The 16,890-nt window shown below is 41.8% G+C and overlaps 1 pseudogene; it reads right to left on the minus strand.

The window, feature by feature from the left end:
- Positions 1–9,045: 9,045 nt before the first annotated feature.
- The window catches only part of LOC136329964 (programmed cell death protein 2-like), a 43,271-nt pseudogene continuing 35,426 nt past the window's right edge, over positions 9,046–16,890 (minus strand).

A 16,890-nucleotide genomic window follows, 5' to 3' on the forward strand; every position in this document is an offset into this window, starting at 1 on the left:
TCTTGTAGGCAGCATATAGTTGGATTTTCTTTTTTAATCCATTCTGCTACTCTGTGTCTTTTTATTGGTAAATTTAATCCATTTACATTTAGTGTAATTATTGACACTTGTGGGTTCCCTACTGCCATTTTATAAATTGCTTTCTGTTAGTTTTGTATCTAGTTTGATTCTTCTCTTTTGTTTTTCTATCATTTGTTTTTGTTTGTTTGTGTTCCATACTTCTTTCCTCTGTTGCTACCTTTTTTAAGTCAAGTGTTTTTGTGGTGGTTTTTTTAAGGGTGGTTACCATTAAGTAATGAAAAGGGTACCTACCATATTCATTGTAGTACCCTATCTTATAAGTATTTCTGCACTTCATCATCCTTTGCTACTGTTAATCTCCATCCTCTCCCCCCTTTTTTTCCTTTGTTGTCACAGTTTAAGTTTGGTTTTATTGTGTTCTTGGTGGAGCTGTTACTTGTGGTGTTGTTTTCTTTTGTTCTTTGAATCTGGTTGGAAAACCCCCCTTAGTATTTCCTGGAGTGGGGGCTTTCTGTTGATAAATTCTCTCATCTTTTCTGTATTTGTGAATGTTTTTATATCTCCTTCATACTTGAAGGATAGCTTTGATGGGTATAGTATTCTTGGCTGAAAGTTCCTCTCTTTCAGGGCTTTAAATATTGGGGTCCACTCTCTTCTAGCTTGCAGAGTTTCTGCTGAGAAATCTGATGATAATCTAATAGGCCTTCCTTTATATGTTGTACTCTTCTTTTCCCTGGCTGCCTTGAGAATTTTTTCTTTGTTATTGGTTTGTGTCATCTTTATTATGATGTGCCTTGGAGTGGGTTTGTTGGGGTTAAGAAAACTTGGTGTTCTGTTTGCTTCTTGAATTTGAGGCTTTAGTTCCTTCCACAGGCTTGGGAAGTTCTCGTCTATTATTTGTTTGAGTATATTCTCCATTCCATTTTCTTTCTCTTCTCCCTCTGATATACCTATTATTCTTATGTTATTCTTTCTGATGGAGTCAGACAATTCCTGTAGGGCTTTCTCATTTTTTATTATTTTTGAGTCTCTTTCTTCTTCTCTCTGTTGTGCCTCAAGTTGTTTGTCTTCTATTTCACTAATCCTATCTTCAATCTGGGCTGTTCTGTTAGCTAAGCTTGTTACCTCATTTTTCAGCTCGTAAATTGAGTTTTTCATTTCTGTTTGATTTGTTTTTATAGTTTCAATTTCCTTGGTAATATATTCTTTGTGTTCATTGAGTTGTTTTCTGATCTCCCTATATTGCCTTTCTGTGTTTTCTTGTATATCTCTGAGTATTTTTAAGATTTCTATTTTAAATTCTCTGTCATTTAGCTCCAAGGCTTCCAATATGTTAAGTCTTTTCTCCATAGATTTTTCCACATCTATTTGTGTTACCTCTCTTTCTTTTGTATCCATAATATTCGATTTCCTCTTTCTTATCGGCATCTAAGGGTGGTCTTATTGATAGCACTAATTAGAATTAATAAAGAGTAAAAAGAAAAAAAAAAGGGTAAAACACCCCACAAAAAAAAACAGTAATAATTTATTATTTCCCCCTTTTTTTCTCTCTTCTCTTTCCCTCCTCTTCCCTCCTCAGGGAAATATCGTGCCTATAATGGAAGGCCTGATTTGGGGTGAAGAGTTCAAGGGGCAAAAAAAAAGGGAGTAGGGACCTACTAAATGCAAAAAAAAAAAAAAAAAGGAAGAAAATCTTAGACAAGCATAAGATGATTTGCTTGTAAGTGATGGTCAACTAAGAGATATAATGAGAGGGATAAGAGGGAATCAGAAAAAAGGACCAAAAAAGAATAATAAAGAAGAAAAAATAAAAATAATAAGTAAAAATCTGTTGTATTAAGTGGAGCGAAGACTAAATACAATGGAGACCTTGGGTTGGGAGGACCCAAAATGCCACAAAAATAAACAAACAAGAGAAAAAAAAATAAAAACAAAAGCAAAAAAGAGAAATAAAGCCAAAAAAAAGCCTTGAGTCCCAAATTAACTAATTTGTTCGTGATTGAGGATTATATGGGAGGAAAGTAAAATGAGAAAAGAAAAAACGAATAGAAAGGAAAAAATAAGAAAAAGAGAAAAACGAAGGAAGAAATAAAATAGGAGGAGAAAAAAACAAAATAAAGCAAGACAAAAAAAAAAAACAAAAGAGGAGAGAGTGAGAGTTAAGTGTTTTGGAGTATAACCTTAAAGGAGGGTGAGGATGAAGAAGAAAAATAAAATGCAACACTCATGGGTAGTGTAGTTCAAGAAAGGGGAAGCATAAGATGGGCAGAGAATAGAAGGACCGAGGTGGAGGAAATAAAGGCAAAAAGATAGAAGAAACAAACAACAACAACAACAACAACAAAAAATTAGTGGATCAAGTTGTAAAGTCTGTGGGTTTTTCTTGATTTTGAGAGGTTAACTTCTTCCTTTTTCTTTTCTCTCCCTCTTCCTGGTCGGTGACTCTGTACCCCAGGCTCTGCCCCTGTGTCACTCTTAGGTAGGGATTTGCAGTTGATGGGATTCTATGGCAATGTCATATAATTGGCTTTAGTCTTGCTGGAAGTAAAGGCTTGTTGGCGTTTGCAGGGTCCAACGATGAGAGAGTTTGCTTTCCTGGATTCTCTCTCCTAGTCCCCCCTTTCTGAATTAGCAGCCTGGTGATCCAGCTATAAGGCTGCAACTGCTTCTGCCTGGGGAGCAAGAGGCTCAAAGAGCTGGGAAATCCCCACTCTATCCCCACTCAGTGCAAGGCTTTGGGAAAGGCTCTGACAGTCAGGGCCTCCAGTGTAATCAGGCTGGGGTGGGAGTCAATTGTTGTCAAAGTGACTGTTCAGCGCCTATCATTTAGTTGGACCTCTCAACCCAGGCTTTCCACACTTTGTAGCCTGTTTTTGCAGGGAAGAAGAGGCACTAGTGTCTGCTTACGACTAGTGTAGTATAGACCTTATTATCTGCCAAGTCCTTCTTGTTAGCGTTTATCCCTGAATATGGAGGCTCTATCAATCAGAAGTTGCCCCCGCCCCTTTAGCGAGAGGCACTAAAAAATATCACGCCTCTTGTCTTGGATCGCTGAACTGAGAGAGATCTTATCAATTAGAACCGAGGGTGCGCAGATTTTATGGGTTAAGCTAATTTCAGTGATTGGGTCGCAGCTGTGCTTCCGAAGGTATTTTAGGCTGCCTGCGCACGCCCCTCCCCCAACGCTTGATTGTTAGCTTGAATGGCTGGGTGAGGTGCCCCGCCCACGGAGAGAATCTCCCAAGCCTCTCCCGCTCACCCCGCCGCTGGCGGCTGGACCGCACCAGGCGCAGGATAATGGAGCCCCCTGGGTGTGCGGGCCAGCAGGGCACCCTGGGCGCGTGGAATGCCCAAGGCACGGGCGCGAATGGGGCGCTCCGGGCACCGGTGGCCGGTGACCCCCACTCGCAGTGTGCGGGCCGCTGGGAACGTCCGCGGTGCTCAACCGGACCGGGCGCGCGCGCATCGGCTCGTGGCTGCCGCTCGCGGTGGCGGTTCGCGGCCGCTCGTAGCGGCGGCTCGCGGGGGCTCGCGGCGGCTCGCGGTTCCCAAGTATATGGGCTGACTCACCGCAGGCGCACTCCCTTGCGGCTTGAATGAGCATCGCTGCTGCTGTAGCTTCCTCCACACCCTCGTCTCTCAGATTCAAGTGATAACAGTCCTTTAGAACAAGTAAATTTAAATCAACAAACTGACTAGTATTTCAATGGGAACTACGGGCCTGCTTTTGGCTAATGAGATGGTCAATGTCGGTCCCATATTTGTCACTGCTAGCCGTAACAAGTGATATGACACGCTTCCAGAGCTGTGACGCATACGTCCTGCGTCACTAGAAGTAGTACTGTACATGAGCGACGCCGCACTTTGCGGTGCCGCCATATACAGTACTCCAGGACCTCTCACTGACCACCAATGAAAGAGGTGCTCCTTCTGGAAGTGCGGTGGGGGCTGGATAAATGGACTCAGGGGGCCGCATGTGGCCCGCGGGCTGTAGTTTAGGGACCCCTGCTTAAGAGCTTTTAGGAGACAATGTTTACATATCTTAGTTAAAAATTCCTACACTGATTCTAACTCTTCCTCCCCTCCTAGAGTCCTGAGAGTGATTACACCTCTAGACCAGGGGTCGGGAACCTTTTTGGCTGAGAAAGCCATGAACACCACATATTTTAAAATGTAATTCCGTGAGAGCCATACAATATGTTTAACACTAAATACAAGTAAATGTGTGCATTTTATGTAAGACCAACACTTTTAAAGTACAAGAAGTCGGCCCTGGCCGGTTGGCTCAGCAGTAGAGCCTCGGCCTAGCGTGCGGAGGACCCGGGTTTGATTCCCGGCCAGGGCACACAGGAGAAGCGCCTATTTGCTTCTCCACCCCTCCGCCACGCCTTCCTCTCTGTCTCTCTCTTCCCCTCCCGCAGCCAAGGCTCCATTGGAGCAAAGATGGCCCGGGCGCTGGAGATGGCTCTGTGGCCTCTGCCTCAGGCGCTAGAGTGGCTCTGGTCTCAACATGATGATGCCCAGGATGGGCAGAGCATCGCCCCCTGGTGGGCAGAGCATCGCCCCATGGTGGGCGTGCCAGGTGGATCCCGGTCGGGCGCATGCGGGAGTCTGTCTGACTGTCTCTCCCTGTTTCCAGCTTCAGAAAAATGCAAAAAATAAAATAAAATAAATAAATAAATAAAGTACAAGAAGTCTCTGAATTCTTTTTAATAATATTGTTATGCTGTTGCTAACCAATGATGAATAAAGTACTTCTTAGCATTAATGAGACTTCTGGTGTTGCGTGGTTTTGCTGATGGCTTTGTAGTCTGGTTGATAAGGTGGTGAGGTTAAGCTTCATGCAGGCGTTGAGACTTCCATCCGTTAAACGTGATTGTAGGTTCGTCTTAACATTCTTTAGATGTGAGAAAGACTGCTCATATGCATATGTAGAGCCAAACATTGTCAGTACAGCAATACTCACATGCTGCAGTATGTGATATGTGACAGGAAGCGTGTTCCAAGTTTTGACGATCAACTTGTCTGCAGGTTGAAGTTTCTTCATTTCTCCCCACTTGTGTTTGCTCGCCAACTCTGCTTGCTGTCGTGCAAGTCTTCCCAAATCTTCATTTAGTAACTTGAACTTATTCACCCACATGTCTGAGGCCTTCAGGTCAGCAGCTTGTAGCTCAAAATCTCTGATGGAGACACCGGGGATGTAACTCAGGTTGGCGTTGTCCACTGCACACTCCTGTGGAAGGGTGATGAACTTAAAAAGACGAGTGCGCTCACGAAATTCTCCAAAGCGCGCTTTGAATGACTTCAGGAGATTAGATGTGAAGCCTGCTAGCTGCTAGAGATCAAGATGTTGAGCAGGGTCACTTGCTGTGCATGCATCTTTAAACTCTCCCAGTTTTTCAAAAAGTAGTAAACGACTTATTTCAATGTCAGCAATGAAGAGTTCCAGCTTGTTTTCAAATGCAAAAAGTGCTTGTTGAAGGGATAAGACTGTATTTCCAATGCCTTGCATTTTCACATTGAGCTGGTTCAAATGTTCAGTCATGTCTACGAGATAGTAGGACTTCAGGAGCCACTCAGTATTAGCTAACTCAGGATGCTTGATGCTTTTCATTTCAAGAAAAGTCCGGATTTCGCTCAGACAAGCCGTGAAACGGCTGAGCACCTTCCCTCGTGACAACCAATGCACATTGCTGTTCAGAAGCAGATCAGGATAATTATTCCCAACTTCATCCAGCAGTGTTTTAAACTGGCGATCATTTAAAGCTCAGGCAACAATAAAGTTGACCACTCGAATGACCAGGGACATCACCTCACCAAGCTGCTCACCACACATTTGAGCACAAAGCACCTCCTGATGTAGGATGCAGTGAAAACTTAGGATGGGTCTCTTTTCATGTTCACGAAGAAGCACTACGAATCCTCTGTTTTTCCCCATCATGCTTGGAGCACCATCAGTACACACTGAAATAAGTTTATCCATCGGTAGATTTTTTTCTTTAGCGAACTCAGTGAAAGACTTAAATAAATCCTCCCCTCTTGTTGTCTCTTTCATAGGCAAAACAGCAAGACTTTCCTCATGTAGTGTGTCACCGACAGCATATCTTACAAACACGCTGAACTGGGATAAATGGCTTGCGTCTGTTGACTCATCCAAAGCGAGAGAAAAGAATGGTGCTGCATTTATGTCCTTCACTTGTGTTGCCTCAAGTTGATTTGCCATCATGATGGTACGATCATGAATAGTTCTTGACGATAGAGGCATGTCTTTTATTCATTTGATTATCTTGTCTTTATCCGAAAAGTCGTCAAAAAGTCCATTGGCAACATCAAGCATGAATGTTTTGGCATACACCCCATCTAGGAATGACTTTCTGCTTCTCACAATTGTTAAAGCACCAGCAAAGTCAGCCGAATTGCAGTCACTTTATTGGGTCCAAACACAGAGTTGCTGCTGACTAGCTTGTACTCTGCACAGTAGCTCTTGACGTGCTTTCTTCCTGCTGTCCCCCGCTGGATATTTCGATGCAAATGTAGTATGGCGTGTGTCAAAGTGCCGCTTTATATCTGACCGTTTCATCGATGCAATTTTATCATTGCATATTAGACACACTGCAGAACCTGCTCTCTCCACAAAGGCGAATTTCTCTGCCCATTCCTGCTGAAAAGTACGATATTCCTCATCTTTTTTTCTTTTAGCCATCTTCTTCGTCAAAGGGTTTCTGCAATTAGCTAGCTGACTACTTGATTAAAAGGAGGGAAGTTTGCTTCCTGAGCTCACAATGACCCATGTACGTTAGGCATTATCCAATAAAAATTTGGAGTTGTCCTGGAGGACAGCTGTGATTTGCTCCAGCCACCCACAACCATGAACATGAGCAGTAGGAAATAAATGGGTTGTAATACATGAGAATGTTTTATATTTTTAACATTATTATTTTTTTAATTAAAGATTTGTCTGCGAGTCAGATGCAGCCATCAAAAGAGCCACACCTGGCTCGTGAGCCATAGGTTCCCGACCCCTTCTCTAGACAGAGGGATCACGAGCCTACTCCCCTTGCTTGAAAAACCTGCATTCTGTAACATTTTATATACTCTCTAATTAGCATCCCTTTTGAAATTCTTTATATGTATAAAACTTGTAAACTGGGCAAGCGAGGACTAGCTTTTTAGGTTTCCTAATAAGCTAGCCCCAACACTTTTAGCGAAGGTAATTTCATTTAGCTTCTCGCCTTACCTAAGCTAACCATTTCATTGTGGTGACAGGGATACGTGGTAGACACTAGAAGATTTGGGAATGTCTTTGCTGGGTATGTAAAACGTTTATCACTACAGTAGTCTTGATGTGTGGAAATGCTTTTTCCTTTTAATAGATCCTATAGATAGACGCTTTAAGCTTGTTAGTAATTGACTATTGTACCATGCTCCCTTCTTACCCACCCCAACCAGTACTTGATTTTGTATAAAAGAAGGTTCAGAATTGTATGAGAGCTTACATGATTTGGGACCATGCCCCATGTAGCTAGCTGGCTAATTAATAAATCTCCTCCTAAAATTTCTTCTGTATCCTGCCTTGGTGTCTCTATGTAACTGGTGGATTAAAGTACTTTATAACAGAATGATCATTATGCATGATCCATAAGCTCAAAAACAAATGCAGCACCAGAACTGTACCTGATATGTAACAGTGCTGAGTATTACCATTGGATGTCATTGTCATTGCCAATACATGCAAAGTGGTGCAGAACTGGCACCTCTGAAAAGGAGTGCCCTTCTAGGCAAGCATCCTGACCACCTCTTCTGCTCAGAGGCACCGCTGGAATCCAGACCAGAGAGCAAGAAGACAGTGAGTGACACCACAAGGTAGCTGAGTAAAGAGGGAAGTGGGTGTGTGATGCAAAAGTCTTACTCTTGGTGCTCCCAAAGTATGAGTTTGAATGATATGAGATTGCTGGGGTTTGGAGAGAATTGTAGATTTCTGTTAGTATGACCCCAGTTTTAGCCTCAAGTAGAGAAGTGGGCATTGTGGGTTCAGGTCTCCTAGCTCTTCTTGATCCTCCCAGGTCCTCAGGACGACTCCCTACCACATGGCTCAAGAGTCTGTGTGAGACCTGCTCCTCGCCCGGTGGTCTTGTTAAATGCAGATCTGTGTCAGAGAAGGGGGTGGTGGAAATTCTACCTTTCTAGTTCCTAACAAGCTCCCAGGGGTTGTTGATGTTAGGAAATTTTCAATAGAGTCTTAGCTCTGAAGACCCCCTAATTAATCGTGCCCTTGCAACATTAGCATGTTAAAAACAAAATAAAGTTTCAGTAGGGGATGTAAAATCTGTCACACCTGTGAGGAGAGTTTCATGAGGTCGCTGGTTCTAAATCCTGGGCTTGCCTAGTCAAGGCACATACAAGAAGCATTCAGTGAACAACTAAAGTGAAGCAACTATGATCTCATCCCCCCCCCTCTCTAAAATCAATAAATAAAATATTTTTAAAATAATTACATTAAAAAAAGATATTTCTATTTTCTATCTTCACTACTATCCACTCAACAGATACTTACTGAGCACCTACCATGTGAGAGACACTGCATACAAAGAAAAATTCCAGTCCATGCTTTACTGCAGCAGAAGTGTCAGAAATGAAAACCTGATCCTTTTGTCTCTCATCTTACAAACCTCCTGTTTCCCCGCAACATGAAGTGCAAGTACCCTAAGACTGCACTGACACCAGTTGAAGAGTTGAAGGTAGACTCAACCTTCATCCACAGCTCACGGACTGACCGCAAGCCCTACCGGGTAATACAAACCTGTCCCCACAGTCACCTGCTGACAGCCTGTTAGCTTGGCTCTTATTCTTTCCCTTCCTCATCCTGCAAACGCTTTTCCCACTGTTGCCATTCAAGGTGTAGCTCACCACCACCCCTTCTGGGTAGTCTCTCCTGAACACCCAAGTGGATAGTCTGAACCCTCTTTGTTTTGACAATTTTACATTGAAATTCTGGTTCTCCCTCCCTGCTAAACTGTAAGTTTCTCAAGTGTACAGCAATGTCTCAGTCATTATCCCATCCCCTAATTCCTGCTGACCTGCTGGGTTTAAGTACAGCAGCTCCTGGCAGGAGCTCCTGCCGGCAGGCTTTCCATCTGAGAGCCAAGCATTCCACGTCATTGGCTCTGGCTTCCCAGCAGCTAGCACAGGGCTGGGGTAGACCGCTGGGGAATGAGAAATGTTCCAGGGTGAATGCGCATCTTCTGTGGTAGTTGATGTTTTACAACCCAGCTGTTGGACAGAAGCAATAAAAACCCTGCCAGGCTGGTTAGTCTACCACACCATGCTACACTGAGGAAGAGAGTGGACCAGCAGTTTCAGACCTGCTCCTCACCAGGGAAATCTCTGTTTTGAATATAATGGGGTGAAAAGAGGACATCAAACCCCTTGTAGCTTCTAAAACTAGTTCTATCTTGCTCTGTCTAATGTTTGGAATGTGATCTTTCCTAATTTGGCAGCTTTTGTAACTGTTAGATTGGTCAAAGGAGGGACGCACAGGCCTGATGAGTTTTGTAAGAAGTGTATTTATGCATCTGTGCACAGATGGGCTGTAGGAAAGGAAATGAGCGGTAGGAAATGAATGGATGCCACCCTAGTAGCATCAGTGAAGAGCTGCAGGAAGGGTTACCTGATATAGGGACTACTGCAGGTCTGTGCTGACATGGAGGCTGGTGAATCTGGACACGCTCAGATTAGCATAGCCTGCTTTGTTGCCTTGCTCACAGACTGTCTCCTTTCCTCAACCCTCAGGCCTCTCCCATGGGCCTTGTCCCAAGTACACATCCCAGATCTTCTCAGTTGAGGGAGTTGCTTAAGGGGAGGGGGAGGTCAGGTGAGGGAGATGCTTCATGAAGAAGTTGCCTCAGTGGGAGGTTGGGTGAGGGGAGTTTGGGCTTAAAGGGGCTCTGGACCCAAATTTAACAGTAACCATTTCACTTTTATGTTATTGAGTTTCTATAAATCCATTTTTTTCCTTTTATGAGAAGAGGGTTTTAGAAAACATTTGATGTGTGGCTCATTGGTCTAGGCGCCCTGGTTGGCAAACAGCGGCTCGCGAGCCACATGCAGCTCTTTGGCCCCTTGAGTGTGGCTCTTCCACAAAATACCATGTGCAGGCGCTACCTCGATAAGGAATGTACCTGCCTATATAGTTAAGTTTAAAAAATTTGGCTCTCAAAAGAATTTTCAATCATTATACTGTTGATATTTGGCTCTGTTGACTAAAGAGGTTGCCACAGTAGGGGTATGATTCTCAGGAAAACATTTGATTTTCTTCTTCTCTTGAAATCACAACCCCCATTCACACACACAATTTAAAACACAAAAAAAACTTTGAAAACTTATTGTAGAAAGAAATATACTTAAAAGTAAAAAGATGATTTTACTTAGTCCCAACATATATAGGCAACCAGACCACACCTACTGTGTATCTTTCCAGATTTACTTCTGTGCATATGCACATGTACAAATATTTTTAGAAAAAATATGATCATACTATGAATATCAGCTATAATGGTATCCAGGTGCCATTTTAGATCAGTGTATTGTTTGGTGTGCTTATAGGTCTATATCATTAAGATTGCATAATCATCTGCTGTATGGATGTACCAAAATTTATTTAATTCCATCACTGGACATTTTTGTTCCACTAATATTTTGACATAGTAAACAGTGCCAAAACAACATCTTTGTACCTTTATCTCTGGTATTAATTTGTTAGGATAAAGCCCTAGCTCTGAAATTGTTACTGAACTCAAGGGATTTACCACTTGGGGTGCTCTATTCAAAAAGCAAGAAGCAAAGTAGTTTTATTTACTTGTACTCAGTAAAGGAGACACAGGATTCACACCTCAAGCTCTGTCTCCCCAAAGAAGGTTTAGGATTGCTTATACACACTGTTTGGTCAATTACATGTGATTTCTTCTTTGCAGTTGGCTACACTAATCAGGTTGGGTTCCTGTCAGACTCGTCCTGTTTACAGCTGGTCTACAAAATACTGTGCTATATTCTAACACTTAGCAAGAATAGCATTTGGGAAAAACCGCCCAGACATTGAGATCCTCATTCTATCCAACAAAATTGCAAAGTTTAAGATGTTATTAGAGTTTTTAAGGCTTTCTGTCTTTCAAGTGTGTATGTTACATCTTGTTTCTGTACAGATTCCTGTGTGCAACCAGTGCTTTCAGCACAGGTGAACTCAGCCCGGTGCCCCAACAACATGCTTGCCCAGTCCTCATCCTTTAGGTAATTGAGCAGCTGAGGCATGACTTGGAATTCAGATACTCTCTGGGCTCCACAGAGGGAATCTGAAATATTGTTTTCTTGAGGGATACTTTTACCAGAAATTCAGATGGGGACAGTCCTTCAGCCATATCTGATTATCTGTTCTGGTTCAAGGGCTATTTTAGTTTTATTTATTTTTATTATTTTATTTTTGAACATGGGAATGCATATATTCTTTCATTTAAAAAAATTTTAATGTTTATTTATTGACTTTAGAGAGAGAGAAGAAGAGAGAGAGACAGGAATATTGATCTGTTTCTGTAAGTGTCCAACCCGGGGATCAAACTGGCAACCTCTGTGCTTCAGAATGATGCTCCGACCAACTGAGCTGTCCGGCCAGGGCATATTCTTTCTTTTTAAAATTGTATATTTGAAAAAGCTAATTTCCGGGGATGACGTCAGAGTAATGGCGGAGTAGGAAGCGATACCGATAAATCTCCCCCAAAACTCAACAAGATCTTCAACCAGAAACAGAAAAACCTATACTTGGAGCTTCCAGATTCTTCGCAATACACCCAAAGGTATGATTGAGTGAAAAATTGGCTAAATATATAACCAAACCCCGAAGGAAATAGGGAGTAAGAAATGCTCCGCCTTCCTCACGAACCTAAACAGGGCGGCTTTCTCTGGTAACTGTGAATATAGAAACTGAGGCGGGCAAAGGGGGTGAATAGATCCAGGCCCCCGCAGCAAAAACGGCCGAACCAGGATGTGGCTCAGAGATCCAAGCCGAGGAAAATCTGATCCTGTGGCAACCCGGGCAATACAAGCTAACACTCGCGCCAAACCCAAACAAAGAAAGACAAGCGGAGCGGCCATTTTACCCGGCCTCCTGGTCGGTGCGCAGTTAGTGGAAGAGAGATTTCTTCCTAAGCCGCGGAAGTGGGTGCCCGTGTTGCCACACGGAGAGGCAGGGTCAGAGGCCTTTCTGTGGGCTGAGGGCAGAGTCTCTGGGCAGCCCCAGCGCCCTGGGAAAGCCACGCACGGGAGGGAGTGAGAACTAATCCCAACGGTGGAGATTTTCCGTGCTGGAGGCTGTTTCACTCAGAGGGAACCACGGCTGGCCTCATATCCTGGTTTGCGCACGCAGATAAGGAGTGAGCGATTCCTCCGAGTGCCTCGGCAGTGCACGCCCGCGTTATCGCAGAGAGGGGCAGAGTCAGGGGCCTTTGTGTGGGCCAAAGCGGAATCTCAGGCCGCCCCAGCGCCTTGCAAAAGCCGCACACGGGGACGGAGCGAGACTCAATTCCAACGCTGCAACTTTTCCCTGCGGTTGGGGGTTTCACTCAGAGCGTGAAACCTTGCCAGATATCCTGGTTGCAGACAGTGAGTGAGAGTTTCCTCCAAGCGCCCCGGAAGTGGGCGCCCGCTTGTGTTACCGGATAGAGTGGCAGAGCCAGAGGTCTTCGAGTGGGCGGAAAGCCCGCCTGATTATGCTGGCAGCTCTGACTGACTGAGCCTTACCCAGAGCCCTGTGCTGAGTGGAAATAGAGTGGGGAGTTGCCAGCAATTTGAGCCTCTTACTATCCAGGCAGAGGCAGCAGCAACCCCATACCTGGACTATCAGGCTACTAATTGAGGAAGGAAAGACTAGGAGAAAGGCTCCAGGAACACAGACTCTCTCACTGTCGGAGCCTATAAATGCTAATGAGCCTCGACTCCCAACGAGAATAAAGCACAATACATGACATTGCCATAGAGACTTATCAACTGCAAACCTCTACCTGAACGTGCCAAAGGGGCAGAACCCGGGGTACAGAGTCACCGACCAGGAAGAGGGAGAGAAAAGAAAAAGCAAGAAGATAACCTCTCAAAATCAAGAATAATCTGCAGACTTTATAACCTATCCCATTTTATTATATTTGTTCGTTTGTTTCTCTTATCTTCATTCTTGAGACTTTTTTTTCCTCCTCCAATTTGGCCGATTAACTCTCTACCGGTCTTACTCTCTCCTCTCCTTGAACTACACTACCCATAAGTGTTACATCTCCCATTATCATTTCTCTTCTCTTCCTTTCTCTCTATGAGGGTTGCACTCCAAAACCCTTAACTCTCTCTCTCTCCTTTCTTTTTTCTTCTTTTAGTGGTTCCCTCTTTTTTTCTCTCTCTCTCTTTCTTTTCTCCCTCTATATTAGTTTCTTCCTTTCTCCTTTACATCTCCTCTCATTCAAACCTCAATAACAAACAAATTATCTTATCTGGGACTCAAACCTATGTTTGTGGCATTTTGGGGGGTTTTTACTTCACCTTTTTAACTCACTAGCAGTGCTCCCATCCCTGGCTCTCCATATTATCTAGTTCTTGTTCCACTAAATACAATAGTAAGTTTTTAATTTGTCCCCCCATTTTTCCATTTTCCTCTTATTCCTCTCATCATAACTCTTAGAAAACCAACACCTAAAAGCAAATCATTTTATTCTTGACCCAAATTTTTTCCTTATTTGCTTTTTGTGGGTCCATACGCTCTTTTTTTTTTCTTTTTTCTTTTATTTTTTTTCCTTTTTTTTTTTTTTTTTTCTTTCTCTCTTTTTTGCCCCTTTATTACTTTTCCCCAATTCAGGCCCTCCATCACAGGCATTGTTTGTTATAACTCACAGTCCACCACAAGATTTTCTCAAGAAAGAGGGGAGAGGAGAGGAGAGGAAAAAAAGAGGGGGGGAATAATTGCCTTTTTAAAAAATTTTTATTTTATTTTATTTTTCTTTATTTCATTATTAATTTTTTTTAAAAAAAACAACTCTTTTCGATTTGTTATTTTTTTATTTTTTTTAACTTTTTATTCTTTATTAAATCTCATTAATACTATCAACAAAACCACCCTCAGATGCCATTAAGGAAGAGAAAATCGAATATCATGGATACAAAAGAAAGAGAGGTAACACAGCTAGATGAGGAAAAATCTATGGAGAAAAAATTTAATATATTGGAAACCTTGGAGCTAAATGACAGAGAATTCAAGATAGAAATCCTAAAAGTCCTCCGAGATATACAAGAAAACACAGAAAGGCAATATAGGGAAATCAGAAAACAACTCCATGAACACAAAGAATATATGTCCAAGGAAATTGAAACTATAAAAACAAATCAAACAGAGATGAAAAACTCAATTCACGAGCTGAAAAACGAAGTAACAAGCTTAGCTAATAGAACAGGTCAGATAGAAGAGAGGATTAGTGAAATAGAAGACAAGCAACTTGAGGCACAACAGAGAGAAGAAGAAAGAGACTCCAAAATTAAAAAAAATGAGATAGCCCTACAAGAATTATCTGACTCCATCAAAAAGAATAACATAAGAATAATAGGTATATCAGAGGGAGAAGAGAGAGAAAATGGAATGGAGAACATACTTAAACAAATAATTGATGAGAACTTCCCAAGCCTGTGGAAAGAACTAAAGCCTCAAGTTCAAGAAGCAAACAGAACTCCAAGTTTTCTTAACCCCAACAAACCTACTCCAAGGCATATCATAATGAAATTGACACAAACCAACAGCAAAGAAAAAATTCTCAAGGCAGCCAGGGAAAAGAAGAATACAACATATAAAGGAAGGCCCATTAGATTATCATCAGATTTCTCAGCAGAAACTCTACAAGCTAGAAGAGAGTGGACCCCAATATTTAAAGTCCTGAAAGAGAGGAACTTTCAGCCACGAATACTATACCCATCAAAGCTATCCTTCAAATACGAAGGAGAAATAAAAACATTCACAGATACAGAAAAGATGAGGGAATTTATCATCAGAAAACCCCCACTCCAGGAATTACTAAAGGGGGTTCTCCAATCAGATACAAAGAACAAAAAAAAAACAGAGCCACAAGTAAAAGCTCCAAGAAGAACACAATAAAACCAAATTTAAACTGTGACAACAACAAAAAGAAAGAGGGGGAGAAGATGGAGATTAACAGTAGCAAAGGACGATGGAGTGCAAAAGTACTCACAAAATAGTTCGCTACAATGAACAGGGTAGGGACCCTTTTCATTACTCAAAGGTAACCACCATTGAGAAAACCACCACAGAAGCACACGAGATAAAAAAGATAGCAACAGAGGAAAGATGTATGGAATACAACCAAATAAAAACAAAAGATAGAAAAACGAAAGAGAAGGATCAAACAAGACACAAAACTAACAGAAAGCAAGATATAAAATGGCAATAGGGAACTCACAAGTATCAATAATTACACTAAATGTAAACGGATTAAACTCACCAATAAAAAGGCACAGAGTAGCAGAATGGATTAAAAAAGAAAATCCAACTGTATGCTGCCTACAGGAAACTCATCTAAGTAACAAGGATAAAAACAAATTCAAAGTGAAAGGCTGGAAAACAATACTCCAAGCAAATAACATCCCAAAAAAAGCAGGTGTAGCAATACTCATATTGGATAATGCTGACTACAAGACAGGAAAAGTACTTAGAGACAAAAATGGCCATTTCATAATGGCTAAGGGGACACTGAATCAAGAAGACATAACAATTCTTAATATATATGCACCAAACCAAGGAGCACCAAAATATATAAGACAGCTACTTACTGATCTTAAAACAAAAACTGACAAAAATACAATCATACTTGGAGACCTCAATACACCGCTGACGGCTCTAGATCGGTCATCCAAACAGAGAATCAACAAAGACATAGTGGCCTTAAACAAAACACTAGAGCACCTGGATATGATAGACATCTACAGGACATTTCATCCCAAAGTGACTGAGTATACATTTTTCTCCAGTGTACATGGATCATTCTCAAGAATTGACCATATGTTGGGCCACAAAAACAACATCAGCAAATTCAGAAAAATTGAAGTTGTACCAAGCATATTTTCTGATCATAAAGCCTTGAAACTAGAATTCAACTGCAAAAAAGAGGAAAAAAATCCCACAAAAATGTGGAAACTAAACAACATACTTTTAAAAAATGAATGGGTCAAAGAAGAAATAAGTGCAGAGATCAAAAGATATATACAGACTAATGAAAATGACAATACGACATATCAGAATCTATGGGATGCAGCAAAAGCAGTGATAAGAGGGAAGTTCATATCGCTTCAGGCATATATGAACAAACAAGAGAGAGCCCAAGTGAACCACTTAACTTCCCACCTTAAGGAACTAGAAAAAGAAGAACAAAGACAACCCAAAACCAGTCGAAGAAAGGAGATAATAAAAATCAGAGCAGAAATAAATGAATTAGAGAACAGAAAAACTATAGAAAAAATTAATAGAACAAGGAGCTGGTTCTTTGAAAAGATCAACAAAATTGACAAACCCTTGGCAAGACTTACCAAGGAAAAAAGAGAAAGAACTCATATAAACAAAATCCAAAATGAAAGAGGAGAAATCACCACGGACACCGTAGATATACAAAGAATTATTGTAGAATACTATGAAAAACTTTATGCCACTAAATTCAACAACCTAGAAGAAATGGATAAATTCCTAGAACAATACAACCTTCCTAGACTGAGTCAAGAAGAAGCAGAAAGCCTAAACAGACCTATCAGTAGAAAAGAAATAGAAAAAACCATTAAAAACCTCCCCCA

The sequence above is a fragment of the Saccopteryx bilineata genome, chromosome 3 (assembly GCF_036850765.1).
Source record: "Saccopteryx bilineata isolate mSacBil1 chromosome 3, mSacBil1_pri_phased_curated, whole genome shotgun sequence".
Lineage (NCBI taxonomy): Eukaryota > Metazoa > Chordata > Mammalia > Chiroptera > Emballonuridae > Saccopteryx > Saccopteryx bilineata.